This window comes from Nycticebus coucang, chromosome 23 (assembly GCF_027406575.1).
Source record: "Nycticebus coucang isolate mNycCou1 chromosome 23, mNycCou1.pri, whole genome shotgun sequence".
Lineage (NCBI taxonomy): Eukaryota > Metazoa > Chordata > Mammalia > Primates > Lorisidae > Nycticebus > Nycticebus coucang.
Window position 1 is genome coordinate 15,725,908 of NC_069802.1, and position 18,693 is coordinate 15,744,600.

Consider the following 18,693-nt stretch of genomic DNA (forward strand, 5'->3'; position numbering starts at 1 on the left):
AGAAAAACTAGCCAGGTATTGTGGCAGATGCCTATAGTCTCAGCTACTAGGGAAGATGAGGTATGAGAATCTCTTGAGCTCAAGAGTTTGAGGTTGCTATGGCTAAGATGGCACCACTGCACTCTACCCAGGGTGACAGAGTGAGACTCTGTCTCAAAAAAAGAAAGAGAGAAAGAAAGAGGAAAGGAAAGAAAGCAAGCGAGAGAGAGAGAGAAAGAGAGAGAGAGAGAAAGAAAAGAAAGAGACCGCTGAACATTCACCATCCATACAGCTTTTCCCCAGGAGGCTATTGGAAGATATAAACAGCAAATGCCATGGTAAACCAAAAGGGGATGACGAGGGCTACAGAAGTAGGACATTAATTACAGAAGAGAAACCAAAGTACGCCCCAGAATGATGGTGCTGGGAGGTCCCAGAGTCCCAGCAATTGAAAAGACCCCTCGCTCAGATCGGAAGAGGTGAGAAGGCTCTGCACAGCTTCCTTCTAAGAGATAGAATTGACAGAATAACTCACTAGTCCCAAACAGAAAAGATTTATACAACAGGGAAAGAATTTGGGGTTGAATCCGTGACAAGGACACAGAACACCCAGTAAATGAAAGTGAGCTTTTTGTTACCTCCAGAAAAAGGTTGTACAGGGAAGAAAATAGAATTCACTATTTGTCTTCTCCGTGAATAGTATTTACATAGTGGTAATGTTCAACTAACCAAAATTAAAGGAGAGGTTCAGTGGAGAGTGAGAACATTCCTTCTGTGTGGCAGGGCAGAGAGGGCTCATGAATTACCTTCTTCTAGGGTCGGAGATGATACCTAAAACTGGGAAAAAAACCCCAAGAAATGCTAATAGACACATTCACGTAAGGAGAAAGAGGCAAATAACCAGAATGATGAGCTAGCAACTGTGATTTTTTTGAGAAAAGAGAAATGTGCTTCCAGGTAAGGAATCTAGGCTTCCTGTGAAGATTTGGGAACCAATGTATTCCTAAGAGCAAAGTCGTGAGAGTTATTTAGATTCTAGAAGGCAATAACAGCCATACTTCTGAAAAGCCAACTCACTCTTACGTTTTTTTTTTTTTTTTTGATTCAGTGTCTTACTTTGCCACCCTCAGTAGAGTGCGGTGGCATCACAGCAACTTCCAACTCTTGGACTCAAGTGATTCTCTTGCCTCAGCCTCCCAAGTGGCTGGGACTACAATGCCCGGCTATTTTTAGAGATGGGGTCTCTCTCTTGTTCAGGCTGGTCTTGAACCTGTGAGCTCAGTGCAATCCACCTGCCTCGGCCTCCCAGAGTGCTGGGATTACAGGCATTAGCCACCAAGCCTGGCCTCACTCTATTTTTTTAACCTACATTATTTATTAAACATCTAGTGCTGCAGGCCAGGCCACGTACTAGCAGTGATTACAGCAGGATGAATAAGACATAAAGCTTACAATCTAGTAAGGTGAGTAAAATGCAGAAATAATTACAATCCAGTGATGTACTAGAGATTATAGGCAAAGTACTATTAATTTTTTTTAATTTTTTTTTTTTTTTTGTAGAGACAGAGTCTCACTTTATGGCCCTCGGTAGAGTGCCGTGGCCTCACACAGCTCACAGCAATCTCCAACTCCTGGGCTTAAGGGATTCTCTTGCCTCAGCCTCCCGAGTAGCTGGGACTACAGGCGCCCGCCACAACGCCCGGCTATTTTTGGTTGCAGTTTGGCTGGGGCCAGGTTTGAACCCGCCACCCTCGGTATATGGGGCCGGCACCCTACCGACTGAGCCACAGGCGCCGCCCGGCAAAGTACTATTAAAATGGGGGGAGGGGTGTAGCAATCAACCTTTCAGAATATTCTAGAGCTGTGCAGTCCAAATGCTAACTACTAGCCACATGTAACTAATTACTTAAAATTAGTGCTTGCTTCTGTAGCACATATATTAAAATTGGAATGATACAGAGAAGATTAGCATGGCCGCTGTGCAAGGATGACATGCAAATTCTTGAAGTGTTCCATATTTTTATTAACCTGGGTGGAGTTGAAACACATTCTTCTTTAACCTGGGTGGAGTTGAAACACATTCTTCTTAGTGAAGTAGCATAAGAATGGACAAGCAGGGTGGTCCCTGTGGCTCAGTGGGTAGGGCGCCGGCCCCATATACCGAGGGTGGCGGGTTCAAACCAAGCCCTGGCCAAACTGCAACAACAACAACAAAATGGTCGGGTATTAGGGCAGGTACCTGTAGTCCCAGCTACTCGGGAGGCTGAGGCAGGAGAATCGCCTAAGCCCAGGAGTTGGAGGTTGCTGTGAACCGTGTGACACCATGGCACTCTACCAAGGGCGATAAAGTGAGACTGCCCTACAAAAAAAAAAAAGAATGGAAAAGCAAGTATCCAATGTACTCAGTATTAATATGAAACCAGTTGACCAACTAATACATGTCCACATAAGAGAAAAACGAAATTCAATTCAAGTTGGGGGGAGGCCTGAGGAGGGGATAGGGTGGATGGGGGACTGGCGTGCTCCCACCCAAAGACACCATGTAAAGGTGTACAGCACACTTCCTGGGTGTGCGGCACACCTACAACAGGGACCTTATGTAACAACACAAACATTGTAACCCAATTGTCTGTACCCTTATATTAATCTGCAAGGAAAAAAAATAGTCACAGTAGATGTATCAGAAAAAAAATAAATAAATTACTTAAAATTAAATACAACTAGAAGTTTAAGTCCCAAAGTTGCAGATGCTGGCATGGATGTGGAAACACTTTAACATTGTTGGTGGGACTGCAAACTAATATAGCCTCTTTGGAAAGAAGTATGGGGGCGGCGCCTGTGGTTCAGTCGGTAAGGCGCCGGCCCCATATACCGAGGGTGGCGGGTTCAAACCCGGCCCCGGCCAAATTGCAACCAAAAAATAGCCGGGCGTTGTGGCGGGCGCCTGTAGTCCCAGCTGCTCGTGAGGCTGAGGCAAGAGAATCGCTTAAGCCCAGGAATTGGAGGTTGCTGTGAGCTGTGTGAGGCCACGGCACTCTACCGAGGGCCATAAAGTGAGACTCTGTCTCTACAAAAAAAAAAAAAAAAAATGGAAAGAAGTATGGAAAATCCTCAAAGAATTCAAATTAGATCTCCCATTTGACTCCACAATCCCTCTACTGGGCATCTACCCAGAAGAAAAAAAATCCTTTTATTGTGAAGACATTTGCACTAGATTGCTTATCGCAGCTCAATTTACAATCGCCAAGATGTGGAAACAACCTAAATGCCCATCAATTCATGAGTGGGTTAACAAACTGTGGTACTTGGATACCATGGAATACTATTCAGCCATAAAAAATGATGGAGATTGGGCGGCGCCTGTGGCTCAGTGAGTAGGGCGCCGGTCCCATATGCCGGAGGTGGCGGGTTCAAACCCAGCCCCGGCCAAAAACCACAAAAAAAAAAAAAAAAATGATGGAGACTTTACATTTTTTACATTAACCTGGATGGAGTTGAAACCATTCTTCTCAAGAAAGTATCACAAGAATGAAAAAGCAAATAGCCAATGTATTCAATACTAATATGAAGCCAGGAGATGAACTAATTCATGCCCACCTAGGAGGAAAACTCATTTCAATTCAAGTTGTGGGGAGAACAAGGGATGAGGGAAAGAGAGGTTTGGAGTGCTCCCACTTAATGGGCACAAGGTAGGGGTGTATGGCACACCTTTTGGGTGTGGGACACAAATTCAAATATTGTGACCCGATGGTTTGTACCCTCACATTAACCTGAAAAAGAAAAAAAGTTCAAATTTCTCAGATAACCTAACCAGTCTTACTTCAAGTACTCAAATGCTACATGTGGCTAGTGGCTCCTGTATCCTACAATGGGGACACAAGATATTTCGTCATCACAGAAAGTTCTGTTGGATGGTGCTACTCAGGATGGAGGTTTCTCAGCATTTTCAAAGACAACATTAAACCCTTGAAGCACCACATTACGTGGTCTGTTAGCAAACAGAATCTTGCTTGATATTTAACCAGCTAAGCTATCTGTCCATAGAATGGAATTTTTACTTTGTTAGCAATTTAGCTTTCAAGTGGAGCTACCCCTGGACTAGGCAGGGGCACATCTTCTCCTGTACAGTCCGACCACCTACAGGGATTGGAGACAAACACTGCTGGTGGCCGGCTCACTGGGAATCTTTGGAAAGGGACTTTTGCATAGTGGAAGGAGAGGTGGGCTCTGTAACCAGTAACTCTCAAGTTTGAATCTTAGCTGTACTTGTAAACTGTGTGGCCTCAATCTCTCAACCTCTCTGTGTCTTCATGGGGGTGTAGAGATGACACATGACTCAGGATGAGCAAGTGGCAAAAGCACAAAAATGACCGTGGCCATTCTTTCATTGTTACTCCCAGCATTCAATGAGCAGGCTGGTAGAGAGGGGTCCAGACTCCTCTGCCTTCTGTCTTCACCGCTCTGCTTTCCAGTATTCATTCAAGAATCTATCATTGCCCAAGAACTGCTCTAACAGGAAGGGGCATTTCTGTTCAAAGGGCAAAGGGAAAAAGAAGGGAAAGGGCATCAACTTTTACCCAAAGGCCAGGCCTGCCATGCCCACCTGTAGGTACGTTAGAGTCTATAAATCATCCCTCCCAGCTGGGGGACGGAAGGTTGCAGGACATGAGGAAGTGGCTGGGGGGAAGGTTTGTGGGTGCTTGGAAAGAAAGCACAGTGGGAGATCAGTGCATAAGGATGGGGTGGGATTAGGTGGGGCGGGACCCTGAACACCAGGAAGGACCTGATGCAGCTCATCATGGTAAGCCTAGACCCACAGGTGCAGCAGAGCACAGCTAGCCCAGGTGACCAGAGCCAGCCTAGGACTTACCACACACAGACAGGGTTTTTATGAAGAGTTTATGCAGCAGATGGGACAGTCTATCTGAGTTACCTTCTTTAACTTCCATGAGAGGAATGACAAAGTTTCTCTCCAAGAGCAGTTAAGTTTTAAATATGATGAGCATGACTTGGCACCAGCGCTACTTGCAAGAATTAACATTTCCTTGTCATTGGTCGATGCATTCAGGTTTGTTTTCCCTTTTGCTTTGATCGGTTTCCCTGCCCCCAGCCCCAAGTGGGGCCCATATCTGAATAGAAAGCAAAGAGCTCAAGCTGGGCTCTATTCTCTGAACAAGCTTTGCAAGCTTTGCAACATCTTCCCTTGGATACGATTCAGCTGGGGCCTTCCCTGTATTCCAAGAGGAATTCCTGCGTCCTCACACAGGGGCCCCTTTGTTGAATGAGGTTATGAGAAGTTAACCACTACTTTGCACAAGGAAATATCTTTCCATTGTGGGGAGTAATGATCAAAGAGGACCTCATTTAAACCAAGGAAACAAAACCGTGATTTATATCTAGAATCTCTAGAGAAACAAAGAGAAATTCTGGCTACTCCAATAAAGGGCAATCATCTGTGTTACAGAGTGTAAAACTCATCTTATTGGTGAATTTTAAAGTTTAGTCCTTAGAAGAGGCCAGATTCTAAGTATTCTATTAAAGTATAAAAACTTTCTTTTTGTACTTGCTTTGTTCACAAAACCTCTGATCTTTTCTAAATGCTTAAAGGCCTTTTGTTCATTAAGTTATGTGATTTATATACGTCTAACTTATAGTTTATATCAATATACATGTAAAACAGAATCACGCACACACACGTACATACAGCACACAAAATTTAATCACAGAGCCTAACCTTGTATTACGTGTTCAATTTTTTTTCAAGGTTTGCTTTAATTTATGTCCATCTGCAGACCAACTGTACACAATATATGAACAACATGTCCTGTTTTTTTTTTTTCTTTTCTCTTCTTTGGTGATTTTAAATTTTTATTTATTTATTTATTTTGCAGTTTTTGGCTGGAGCTGGGTTTGAACCCGCCACCTCTGGCATATGGGGCTGGCACCTTATTCCGTTGAGCCACAGGTGCCGCCCTAAATTTTTATTTATTTTTTTGACATATTGTAATGACTGTAAGCTAAAGTATGTTATAAAGTGGCTAGAAGAGAGGCTTTTGAATGTTCTCACTATAATGAGAGGATAGAGCATGTGATGATGGAGAAGTTAATTACCCTGAATTGATTTTTTTTTTTCTTCCCTTGACACAGAGTCTTAGTCTATTGTCCTGGGTAGTGTGCCCTGTGGAGAGAGATCCTCCTGCCTCAGCCTCCCCAGTAGCTGGGACTATGGCTATTTTTAGAGATGGGGTCTTGCTCTTGCTCAGGCTGTTTTTGAACTCCTGAGCTCAAGCAATCCACGGGTCCATGATCATTGTTGTTTTTTCACTAAGCATTATGTTTCTGACCTTTCCCATGACAATACATAATGTTTATAGTGATTTCTTTTCTTTTCTTTTCATGGAGAGGGGAACAGACAAAAAAGTTGGAATTTTTCACAGTTGAGTCCTCTGTATATAGAGGAACACCTAGTATACAAAATGCATTCAATCAACTCTAGTTGAATAGAAAAAAGAATTTTCACCCACTTGGAGATTGTTCTTTGCTAGAATATTGCTATGGTCTGAATGTCACCCCCAAAATTCATAGGTTGGAATTTAAACCCTGAAGTGAAAATACTAAGGGACGAGGTGTTTAGGAGGTGATTAACTCAGGAGGACTTGTGATTGATCAGATAGAAGGGGGCGGCTCTCCCCTTCTGCCATGTGAGTCACAGGCACAAGGACCCATCTACCCAGCAGAGAGGAGCCTTTACCAGACACCAGATCACATCCTAGCCTCTGGAACTATAATAAATAAATTTCTATCACTCATAAGTTATCCACTCTAACTTATTTTGTGATGGGAACCCAAACAGACTAAGACAAATGTAAATTCCATAAGAAAGCTGCCCAGTGTTTAACCCAATACCACGCACATAGTAGATGATGATCAGCTCAATAAATATCTAATTGACCGGCCCTAGATGGACTCCTATTGTTAGATTCAGGACAGTCTAGTCAGAGAAAAAGAAGGAGAATGTAAGCAATGGCTTTAAGGTTAAGGAGGGAATTGACTGGTTGTGGTCCCAGCTGTGGCCAAACCAGAATGGATTCTCATGGGTTCTTGGGACTTAAACAATTCTAGAGCTTCCTGATGCCATAATATTATGGTTGTGAGTTCATCTTTTAGGGAAAATATTATGTTTATTCTGATAGATGCTGATAACTTAGGATTTATTTATTTGTTCGTTTATTTTTTCCAGTTTTTGGCTGGGGTCAGGTTTGAACCTGCCACCTCTGGTATATGGGGCCGGCAACTTGCTCCTTTGAGCCATGGGCGCTGCCTAACTTTGGATTTAAATTGTATTTTTCTTGGAGTAGTGATTTTTTCAAATGTTAAAAAAAAAAAAAAGGACTGCTATTTCTATGTGGATTACTGATTTCATTTTGGTTCCTTAAATGCCAATGAAACCCAAACAAACAAACAGCATTGCTTTCCCCCAAACACCAGCAACATTTAGAGGCCAAAAAACTTACCAGGTTTCCTTTTAGCATCATTTGTGATGAAGTAGGTGAAATGGACATCTTAAGAAAATAAAGAAGCTGGCACATACTAAGTATCAAAAGCAGAAAAAAATGCTGCCTAACAATCACTAGGAAAATATGCACTGTATTGCCCACTATTATTTGGCAATCCATCCACTGTCATGAAAGAATCAAAAAGGTTGAAGATCTGATTTGTCTCCGTTAGATGACTGTTCAAATCGGAGTCAAGTACAACGTAGCCAGGTATTATTTTTATTCCCTCCACTTAAGCACTCCAACTCCTACAAATAGAAAGCAATTTTTAAGAAAATACTAGAAGGATCCCTAGTTCTTATTTTTTCATTCATTTGTTGATGGAAAAGAAGCCATACTCTGTAAAATAATTTAAGAAGGTTTATTCTGAGCCAAATTTGAGGACCATAACCTGGAGCCAGACCCAAGAAGCTATGAGCAAATGGACTCCAGATGGTGGGGTTACGGTTTGGTTTTATACATTTTAGGGAGACAGGGATTACAGGGGAGGTCATAAATCACGGAAAACGTACGTTGGTTTGGCCCCCAAAGGTGGGACATCTGGAAGCGGGGAGCTTACAGGTTATAGGTGGGTTTAAAGATTCCTTAGCTGACAATTGGCTGAAAGAGTTAGGTGGCTCTTCTACAAGACCAGGAGTCAGTGAAAAGGAATGCTTAGGACAAAGGGTTTGTTAATTAGAGGCAAATTACTGGACACAATTGGTTTGTTATGTATATTAAGGACCCGTGGCAGGTCTTGCATAGCCTTAGGCCTGTTAGCTACTCACAAAGGGCACCTCTAAGCAGGTGGGGGGAGCATGGGGAGGGCTTGTCTGATCTCCTTTCTCATGGCCAGCAACTTAGTTTTAGGGGATCTTCCAGCCCAAGAGGTCAGTCAGTCACTGAGGTGGGAGCCTTAAGATTTTATTTTAGTTCACACATTCTTTTTTTTTTTCCCAAAATCAACAAACATTAGATATCTAGAAGAGTCAGGTGGGAAGGAAGGCAGTGAGAAAATTTTTTAGGTCAAAGAATGTTTGCTTCCTTAGAAGCTAAAATCAACAGAACAGCCCGGCCTTCTGCAGCGTGGAACGTAAGGAGGAAATAATCCCAAACCAGTTGAAGTAACCGAGCACATAGAGGTATTCATGACAATTTATAGCTCATAAAAGTATTTCTAGAGAATAGGACAAGGTAGAAATAAAAAAACAGACATTGATAAGCTGTTATCCTACTTTTCATTCATTCAACTAAGAGAATATGAGACTGGCTTAAATTCCTAATTTTCAATCATTAGTATTTTCTTAGCTGGGTATCGTAGCGTGTAAAGTCATTAACTTACTGTTCTTTGGGGGGAAAAAATCTCACTGTTTAAGTCAGAGATAGCAGGAAATGGATCTTATATTCATTACCAAAACATGGTTCCTGTATGCACTTCGCAAAATGCGTGACATTTTGGAGATGTTTATCTGTAACCAGTTTTGGGGGTAGTTTGAAGACATCTTGCCAGTATTTACTCTCGCTAGTGGATAAATGCAGAAAATTCAATACCAGAAGTAGTCAGCTTACTTTTTAGCTTCTCTTTATTAACAATGGGATGAAAGCTTTTTTTTATTTTTAATTTTTTATTGTAGTTGTCATTGTTTGGCAGGCCCAGGCTGGGATTGAACCTGCCAACTCCAGTGTATGTGGATGGTGCCCTAGCCTCTGAGCTACAGGCACCAAACCTTTTTTTTTTTTTTGAGACACAGTCTCACTATGTCGCCCTCCATAGAGTGTCATAGTGTCATAGCTCACAGCAACCTCAAACTCTTGGGCTTAAGCGATTCTCTTGCCTCAGCCTCCCGAGTAGCTGGGACTACAGGCACCTGCCACAACACCTGTTTTTTTTGTTGTTGTTGTGGTTTGGCAGGCTCAGATGGGTTCAAACCCACGAGCCCCAGTGTATGTGGCTGGTGCCCTAGTTGCTGAAAGCCCTGTTTTTATTTCAACAATGTTCAAAATGGTGCCATTGTTTTGGGGGAGGCATGATGTTTTCTCTGTGGTTCTGGCAGGCACACAATTTGTATCTTCCATGTAGTGGTGTGCTGGCAAGTATGTATCAAGTTGTTCTGCAGGGAAAGAAAATGCTGACTGTAAATAAAGGATGTGTAGCACGCAATTTACAAATAAAACAAATAGAACTTGTTAAAAATAATAAATTCCATATGGACAATTGATTTTCACAGAATGTTTTAAATGAGTTTTCTAACTGATGAATAGTGTGCACATGAATATTGGTTGATATCTGTGTTTTAGTTAACAAATTTAGAAGAAAGTGAAACAAAGAATATGAACGTTGGCTTTTTTTTTTAATGTCCTGAGCAAATTCTTCACAAATCTGATAACAGCTTTTTTTATTCGATCATAACTGTGTACATTACTGCATTTATGGGGTACAATGTGCTGATTTTATATACAATTTGGAATGTTTTCATCAAACTGGTTAGCATATCATTCACCTCACTTATTTGTTGTATTTAGACATTTACACTCTACTATTTATATATATCTATATATCTATCTATATATATATTTTTTTTTGGCCGGGGCTGGGTTTGAACCCGCCACCTCTGGCATATGGGGCCAGCGCCCTATTATTAATATATTTGACATGTATCTTGCAATATGCACAGTAGGTGAGGTGCCGCCGATTACCCTCCCTCATAGTTTTTGAATGTTGGAAGAAATGTTTCCTCAAGAATTTTTCTGAGTTATTCTCATGTAACAGCTGTTAATGCAAGACAATTTTTTTTTTTTTATTGTTGGGGATTCATTGAGGGTACAATAGGCCAGGTTACACTGATTGCATTTGTTAGGTAAAGGCCCTCTTGCAATCATGTCTTGCCCCCAGAAGGTGTGGCACACACCTAGGCTCCACCCCTCTCCCTCCTTCCCTCTCTCTGCTTTTCCTTCTTTTTTTTTTGTTTTGAGACAGAGTCTTTACTCAGTTGTCCTGGGTAGGGTGCTATGATGTCATAGCTCACGGCAACCCAGACTCCTGGGTTCTAGTGATTCTCTTACCTCAGCCTCCCGAGTAGCTGGGACTATAGGCGCCTGCCACCAGGCCCACCTACATTCTCTTTTTTCTACTTTTAGTAGAGATGAGGTCTCACTCTTGCTCAGGCTGGTCTTGAACTTCTGAGCTCAGGTGATCCACCTACCTTGATCTTCCAAAGTACTTGGGATCACAGGTATGAGCCACTGTGCCTGGCCTGACTCAACACAACTTTAAGTTTAATTTGTATTAACATTTCTTCATCACATCTTTTTCTTTTCTTTTCTTTCTTCCTTTCCTTTCCTCCCTTTCCTTCCTTCTTTTCTTCTCTCTCTTTCTCCCTCCCTCCCTCCTTTCCTTCCTTCCTTTTTTTTTTCTTTGACAGAGTCTCTGTCGCCCTGGGTAGAGTGCAGGGTGCTGTGACATCATACTTCACAGCAACCTCAAACTCCTGGGTTCACGGGATCCTCCCACTTCAGCCTCCTGAGTAGCTGGGACTACAGGTGCCCGCCACCATGGCTGGCTAATTTTTCTATTAGCTCTAAGTAGAGATGGGGTTTCACTTTGCTGAGGTTGGTCTCGAAGTCCTAAGGCCAAGTGATCTTCCCACCTTGGCCTCCTTTTTTTTTTAAGGGAAATTATTTTTTCTAAATTACAGAAAATATTCCAAGTGTCCTCACTATGTAGGTAGCTTAGTGAGGACACTTACTGGCTATATAATAAACAATAATCTTTTGGCATTTCTTTCATTTCTCTAGACTATGGAAAAATTACAGATATAAATTTGGAAAGTGAGAGTTACTGAGACTTCTTGTTAAATTAGTAAATTCATGTTCAATTGTCATTTCTTATTTATAAAAGAATCCAAGCAAACTGGAATGAGTAGTATCAGCCATATAATTTCTTTAAAAAAGTGAAAATTCACATATAAAATTACAAAGTCATGATAATCACATTATTTCATCTATATAAGTATTTCTTAAAGATAGGGACTATTTTAAAAAACATATGCTATTGTCATAGCCACATATAATTCCTTAATATCACCCACTATCTAGAAAGTCTTTACATTTCCTCAAATGTTCCATTCCTTAATAGTCAGTTTGTTTGAAACAGGAACCAAACACATCCTATAAGCTTACTCCTCTCTTTTCTCCTCCAACTTGTCAATATACCCCAGAAATAAAGCCCTACTGATTGTTTATTATTTTTTTTGTAGAGACAAGAGTCTCACTTTATGGCCCTCGGCAGAGTGCCGTGGCATCACACAGCTCACAGCAACCTCCAACTCCTGGGCTTAAGCGATTCTCTTGCCTCAGCCTCCAGAGCAGCTGGGACTACAGGCACCCACCACAACGCCCAGCTATTTTTTGGTTGCAGTTCAGCCGGGGCCGGGTTTGAACCCGCCACCCTCGGTATATGGGGCCGGCGCCTTACTGACTGAGGCACAGGTGCCGCCCAGCCCTACTAATTGTTATGGATGGTAAATATATGTCCCTTCAAAATTCACATGTTGGAACTTAAACCTGGGGCTTTTGGGAAAATGGTTAAGTCGTTTTTTTTTGTTTTTTTGTTTTTTTTGTTACATGAATGGATTTTATTTTTTAATTTTTCAATTTTTTAAAAAAAAATCTGGGATTCATTGAGGCCACATAGAATTAGGTTACTGATGGAGTCTCATGGAGGGACCTGCCTAAATAGAACTGACAGCCCAAATGGAATGTCTCACCCAGTAACTGCTGCTCTTTGGACCCTTTAAATTTCCATCTACCTTAACCCACACGCTGACTTCCTTTTTGAACTCAGCTTGCCCACACCAGGTGAAATAAAAGTCGCTGTTTGCCCACACAGAACCTGGACTCCATTTCTTTTTGTTCACGTTTCCAAATAATCTTTTATTTTCCATCTTTGACCTTTCAGTTATACTGATTGAATTGGTTAGGTAAAGTCTGTCTTATAATTTGTCCTGCCCCCAAGAGGTGTGCCATATACTGTGACCCCCCATCCCCCTCCCTCATTCCCCTGCCCCCCTCCTTGTATTAGCTCATCTGCTCCCTTCATAGAGAATTGAGTACATAGGATTCTTGCTTCTCCATTCTTATGATGCTTTACTAAGAAGAATGTGTTCCAACTCAATCCGGGTTAATACAAAAGATGTAAAGTCTCCATCTTTTTTGAGGCTGAATAGTATTCCATGGTGTACCTATACCACAATGTGTTAATCCATTCCTGGGTTGGTGGGAAGGGATTAAGTCCTGAGGGACTGCCCTCATGAATGGAATTGATGCCTTTGTAATAGGACTAGAGCAAAGAGCCAGGCCTCCTTTGCCCTTCCATTCTTTCTGCCACCTGGGACACTATTTATCCTTTTGAAGCACTCAGTTAGAAGGTACCAACAGACAGCAGCCTTTGTGAATTTCAGCAGCCACCTGAATTTACTGCTGCCTTGACCTTGGACTACCCAGCCTACAGAACTTTCTGTTATTTGTAAGTAATACATCCTGTTCTCCAGAACAGAAATTTCTATGATTCTGTGCATGGTATTTTGTTATAGCAGACCAAACTAAGACATCAGTATACAGTGTCATTTCTTCTGACAACTGTATATTACTCCATTGCCTGTGTTACAATTCACGGAGGCGGTTCCTTGTACGGAGAGATCTGGGCCATTACAAATAGTGCTGTAGCGAATTGCCTTGTGCGTATGTCTGGGTCAAAGGAAAAGCCTTATTCAACATGTTTCTTGTCAAATTCCCCTACGTCAGATTGTATCACGTTGCACTTGCACCAGTAGTGTATTAGAATCCCTGTTTCCTCAGTCTTACCAACAGGCTAGATTAGCAAACTTTAGACGTTCTGCCAAACTGATAGTTGAATAATGGTATCTGAGTTTTTTAACTTTATAACATTCTTTAATTAACATGGGGGAGTATAACTTGTGCTTCATACAACAACCTTACAAAAATATTCCTTTGGGACCTAATGCACGTTTGGAATAATGAACAGCATCAAATTATGGAAGGGATCAACAAAAATGGCGATACTGTGCATTTTCTAATCGGTAATGGATGCATTAAAAACATTATGATTTTTATATGAGTAAAAATGCATAATTTTACTCATTATGCATTCTGGACATTGGTTGGAAAAGTATGTTTTTCAACTGTTTACATCTCTTGGCTATATAATACACCTCACTAGTAACAGAGAGTTGAGCATCAGTTATGCACTTGGCCATAGTAAAGTCTTGTCAATGAAATGAACTTCTAAGCCCCCTGGGTTTACATATCAGTTATATAATTCCAATGATCACACACATAACAAAAACAGTTTAATGTCAGTATTTCAGAATCTTCATCATATTCTTAATCACAGACAAGCAACATAGCAATAAATCAAGCCCTGATTTATAACGGTTGCCATTTTCTATGGTGTAAATGTTCCAGTCATGGCTGATTTCAAGCTAGTAATCTTAAGCAATTTAACACAAAATTGTAAAGGGAAGTATGAAAGTACAACATTATACGGTATTGCTACCACATAAACACAATATCTGTAGATGACCTCAAGAGCATAAATGACAATAAAATAGAGCAGAACCTCTGTAAGTTGACCACCCAAGCGACTGTAACAAATTGGTGGTGGTCAGCTTAGGGAATTAGGCCTACTGTACTGACACATAAATGTGGTGCATGTCCTAAGACAAGTAGGTCAACTTAAGGAGGTCAGTGGGGGAGGCGGTCAACTATGGAGGTTCTACTGTTTTAGGAAGTGATGAGCTTCAAGTGTTTATTTACTTTCCTTTTAATATAATTTAATTATGCTTTAATATCACAATTTTTAAAGTTAATAAAATCTCACAAAATTTCTGAAATTCCAAAATCTTGTGGTCAGTTCTGGATGGCTCTGGTCCAAGCTTTCTGGGTTTTGACCTTCAAGGGCAAATGTATTTCCTAAACAATTTTCGGTCAGCCACACACCACTAACTTTCAATTAACAGCCACCCTGAGGCTCACTTGCCAGGCTGAGTTAATCAGTGTAAAGGGGGTGGGTTGTTTGGTATGACCTTTCCCATAGGGTATTAACATTTGGTAAAAAAAGCAGGTGGGGGGGCGGCGCCTGTGGTTCAGTCGGTAAGGCGCTGGCCCCATATACCGAGGGTGGCGGGTTCAAACCCGCCCCCGCCAAACTGCAACCAAAAAATAGCCGGGTGTTGTGGTGGGCGCCTGTAGTCCCAGCTACTCGGGAGGCTGAGGCAAGAGAATTGCTTTAAGCCCAGGAATTGGAGGTTGCTGTGAGCTGTGTGAGGCCACGGCACTCTACCGAGGGCCATAAAGTGAGACTCTGCCTCTACAAAAAAAAAAAAAAAAAAAAGCAGGTGGGGGAAAATGACTTGGGCATAGCTGTGTGACTTTGAGGCAATACCAAATGTCCTCAACTGTAGAATGGGCGGGAACACTAGGGGGTGCTGTAAGGATTAGACACAAAGCTGCCCAGATTAATGCCTTTAAATACCGTGAATGCTCAATAGTTAAATGCCTATGTTGAGATGGTAACAGAACCACTGTAAAAGATTCCATTTCTGGACACATACGGGTCAGTTGGGTGAGCTATTTCCTTTCCTCCCCTGAGAAGCAGGTTTCAAATGTGACTGACTGATGAGCAAGTTTGAAAAGCCCAGCAGCAATCAGTTTTCCTGAGCATGCTACCTGGCTCCTGGGATTGCTATTTTCATCTCTTCTTAGGAAATAACTGGAAAAAAAAAGAAGCCACGAAAAACTTGTAATAGGAGAACTTTAGCACAGACTCCAAGGATAATCATGGCTTGTCTCTGAGTGGCTAGAAGTTAGGAAGACTTGGTTGCCACCTGTGTAATCAACATCTTGTTTAGATGGAAGATGAAATCTTTTAAAGAGTTTTTAGAATACTAATTATGACTTTTGAGATTCAGACCTTATTAGATGTTTTCTTTAGATATTACTTTTTATTTTTGTTAAGCAGACTTTTGAAGAACAAAGCAAAACAATACAAGCAGGTTTTCATTATTATTATTATTTTTTTTAGAGACAGAGTCTCACTTTGTCACCCTTGGTAGAGTGCGGTGGCGTCACAGCTCACAGCAACCTCCAACTCCTGGGCTTAGGTGATTCTCTTGCCTCAGCCTCCAGAGTAGCTGGGACCACAGGTGCCCGCCACAACATCCTGCGATTTTTTTTCTGCTGCAGTTTGGTTGGGGCAGGGTTTGAACCCGCCACCCTCGGTATATGGGGCCAGCGCCCTACTCACTGAGCACAGGCACTGCCCTTCATTATTTTTAATATGAAATTGGAGTAATAATACCTAGCTTATAGGTTTGTCATATTAAATGAACTAAAATATTTAGCCATGGAACGTGTCTAGCTCCTGCCTGGGTGAACACCTCCAGAGAGCTATGGTAGTTAGCACACTATACTCTTCCCTTCTTTCAGATCAATTCAAGGTTAACCAAGGGGCTACAGACAGGATGCAGACCTGTCTTCTAAATGGGCAGGTAGCAGACTCAATTGATTCCATTTCCCCCTCCCAGAATACATTATGTTCTTCCAAACATAAAAAGGATAACCTACTTGTGATTGGTATTATCCAGGTCAAATCTCAAGGAAGTAAGGAGACTGAAGTCCTCACTTGTCCTTTTATATACATTTTTAAGCCATATTATTTATTTTGGATTTCATTGATAAACCACAGACTACTTCAGCAAACACTGAGAGTTGCAAGAACAGAAGGGATAATATGTAGAGCCCCCAGGGGTCAGCCTACATTTAAACTTCAAGTCTAAAATGTATACAAGTTGTCCATAAAGTTCGTGTGTGTGTGTGTGTGTGTGTGTGTGTGTGTGTCCTGTTTAGTACACATCACAGTACACAGCCATATGGTTAGGGAGAAAATACAAAGAGAGAAATACATGTGATTCTTAAAGCTAGAAAAATTAAAAGAAAATAATAAATGGCTTGTAACTTAAAATACTGAGATCTAGAACACATATTATTTATGTAACACATTATTGAAGACAATTCCACATGTGTTTCTGGAGATATCACATAATTTAGCCTAGAAATATCTTAAGGCATAAGGCTTTTAGGTAATTCATTGTTAAATTTACCATCCCTCAATTCAGAGATTTGCGTTCTAGCTGCCGTATCATCATGATTTATATACATTTACACTGGATTTCTGGATAGAAAACCTTCTAAATAAAAGAGCACAACATCCCACAAATTAAATCTTGGCTAGTTGTTGAAGTTGAAATCTCTAACCATGAGTACTGAACCAGATTACCTGAATAGAATTTTTTTAAGTAATAACAATAACAATAAAATATGTGTGAGTCTGTGTGTACGTGCCAAGCTTAAGCTAGAACAAAGTAGGAATTTTATCTCTGGTTGTAGAGGTTATACAATGCATGTTAGGACTAGAACTGTTCATGAGAACAGTTCCTTAAAGGATAGTACCTTTAAATTTGAAGGCATGCTGTTATACCATTGAACATGAATTTGGAAGAAATACAAAGAAAATTTGTATTTACTTGATAGGACTTGTCTTTCTGAGAGTTGAAAAAAACAGAAGGGATAATACGTAGAGCCCCCAGGAGTCAGCCTAAATGTAAACTTCAAGTCTAAGATCCATACAAGGTGTCCATAAAGTTCATGTGCAAAGTGTGTACATGATTCATTGCTACTCCAGATGACATGGGGAAGATTCCTGCCTAGGAGAACACTGCAGTGAATTCAGATGGGCTTCTTTCTCTTTCTGGGTAACTGTGGAAGGAACTAGATTTTTGGTTTCGGTTTATTTGTGTTTTTTTTGTAGAGACAGAGTTTCACTTTAATGCCCTCGGTAGAGTGCCGTGGCCTCACACAGCTCACAGCAACCTCCAACTCCTGGGCTTAAGCGATTCTCATGCCTCAGCCTCTGGAGTAGCTGGGACTACAGGCACACGCCACAACGCCCAGCTATTTTTTGTTGCAGTTTGACCGGGGCTGGGTTTGAACCCGCCACCCTCGGTACATGGAGCCGGCGCCCTGCACTGAGCCACAGGCGCTGCCCATATTTGTGTTTGTTTATTATTATTATTATTATTTAAGGCATGTTTTCCTTCATCAGACAGACACTGTTGGCTCTTCTTTCCTTTCCCCAAAGAGGTGCTCCAGAGACTTTTATCCTAAGGCTAAAACCCTAACCCTAGCAGATTCTTAGAATTATATTTTCTTTCTTTTCTCTCTCTCCATGTTTTTGTTTTTTTTGGAGAGAGAGCCCAGGCTAGAGTGCCCTGGCATCATTACAGCTCACGGCAACCTCAGTGTTGGACTCAAGCGATCCTCTGTTCTCCGCCTTTGGAGTAGCTGGGACTACAGATGCCACCACGTCCGGCTAGTTTTTCTATTTTCTTTGTAGAGACAGGGGTCTTGCTCTTGCTCAGGCTGGTCTTGAACTTCTGAGTTCAAGCAATCCACCCTCCTGGGCCTCCCAGAGTGCTAGGATTACAGATGTGAACCTCAGTGCCTGGCCAGGTTCTTAGAACTCCAGTTGTGCAATGGTTAAAAACAAAACTAAAAAGCCAGCCCTGGGCCTTCCTGGGGGGCGTGGCTGCAGGTTGGCTGTGTGGCTCACTGCTATTGCATAACAAAACCAAAGACGGCTCTAACTGCTGGGAGGTGCAGTGATTACATATTAAATACTAGGAGCTGTATGCCTTTCCTTGCTGAGAACATAAGTGAGGACATGAAACCTCTTCGGGGTGAAATCTGACAGTGCTTTTCAACTATTAGCCTTCAAGTAGTACCTGGACTAAAACCCAGCCCAGTGCTAACTCCTGTCTCCTGGAGTTGGTGCTCAGAAGAATTATATTTGGTGGAAGTGAACAAACTCAATTTAGAAAATTCTGAAATGAAGCCAGATATCATCATTTATATTTATTTCTTTGTTTCTCTTTTTGGGTAGAGTGCCGTAGCCTCACAGCTCACAGCAACCTCAAACTCTTGGGCTCAAGGGATTATCTTGCCTCAGCTTCCCAACTAGCTAGGATTACAGATGCCCGCCACAATGCCCAGCTATTTTTAGAAACAAAGTTTCTGCTTCAGGCTGGTCTCCAACTCGTGAGCT

General features: G+C 41.6%; 1 protein-coding gene and 1 non-coding gene across 9 annotated transcripts in view; one reads left to right on the plus strand and one right to left on the minus strand.

The window, feature by feature from the left end:
• Nucleotides 1–18,693, minus strand: part of C23H4orf19 (chromosome 23 C4orf19 homolog) — a 106,181-nt gene that overhangs the window by 37,273 nt on the left and 50,215 nt on the right. The window contains exon 1 of one of the 8 annotated variants that reach the window (XM_053577645.1): nt 7,494–7,512. The exons of 6 other annotated variants lie outside the window; for them this stretch is intronic. The gene's annotated coding sequence lies outside the window, so the exon portion shown is untranslated. Of the gene's footprint in view, nt 1–2,218; nt 2,238–7,493; nt 7,513–18,693 lie in introns of those variants that run through there. One more of the 8 variants, XM_053577644.1, reaches the window with a different exon arrangement.
• Nucleotides 1,895–2,001, plus strand: LOC128576186 (U6 spliceosomal RNA). Its single transcript, XR_008377290.1, has one exon. It is a non-coding gene; the product is annotated as a U6 spliceosomal RNA (small nuclear RNA).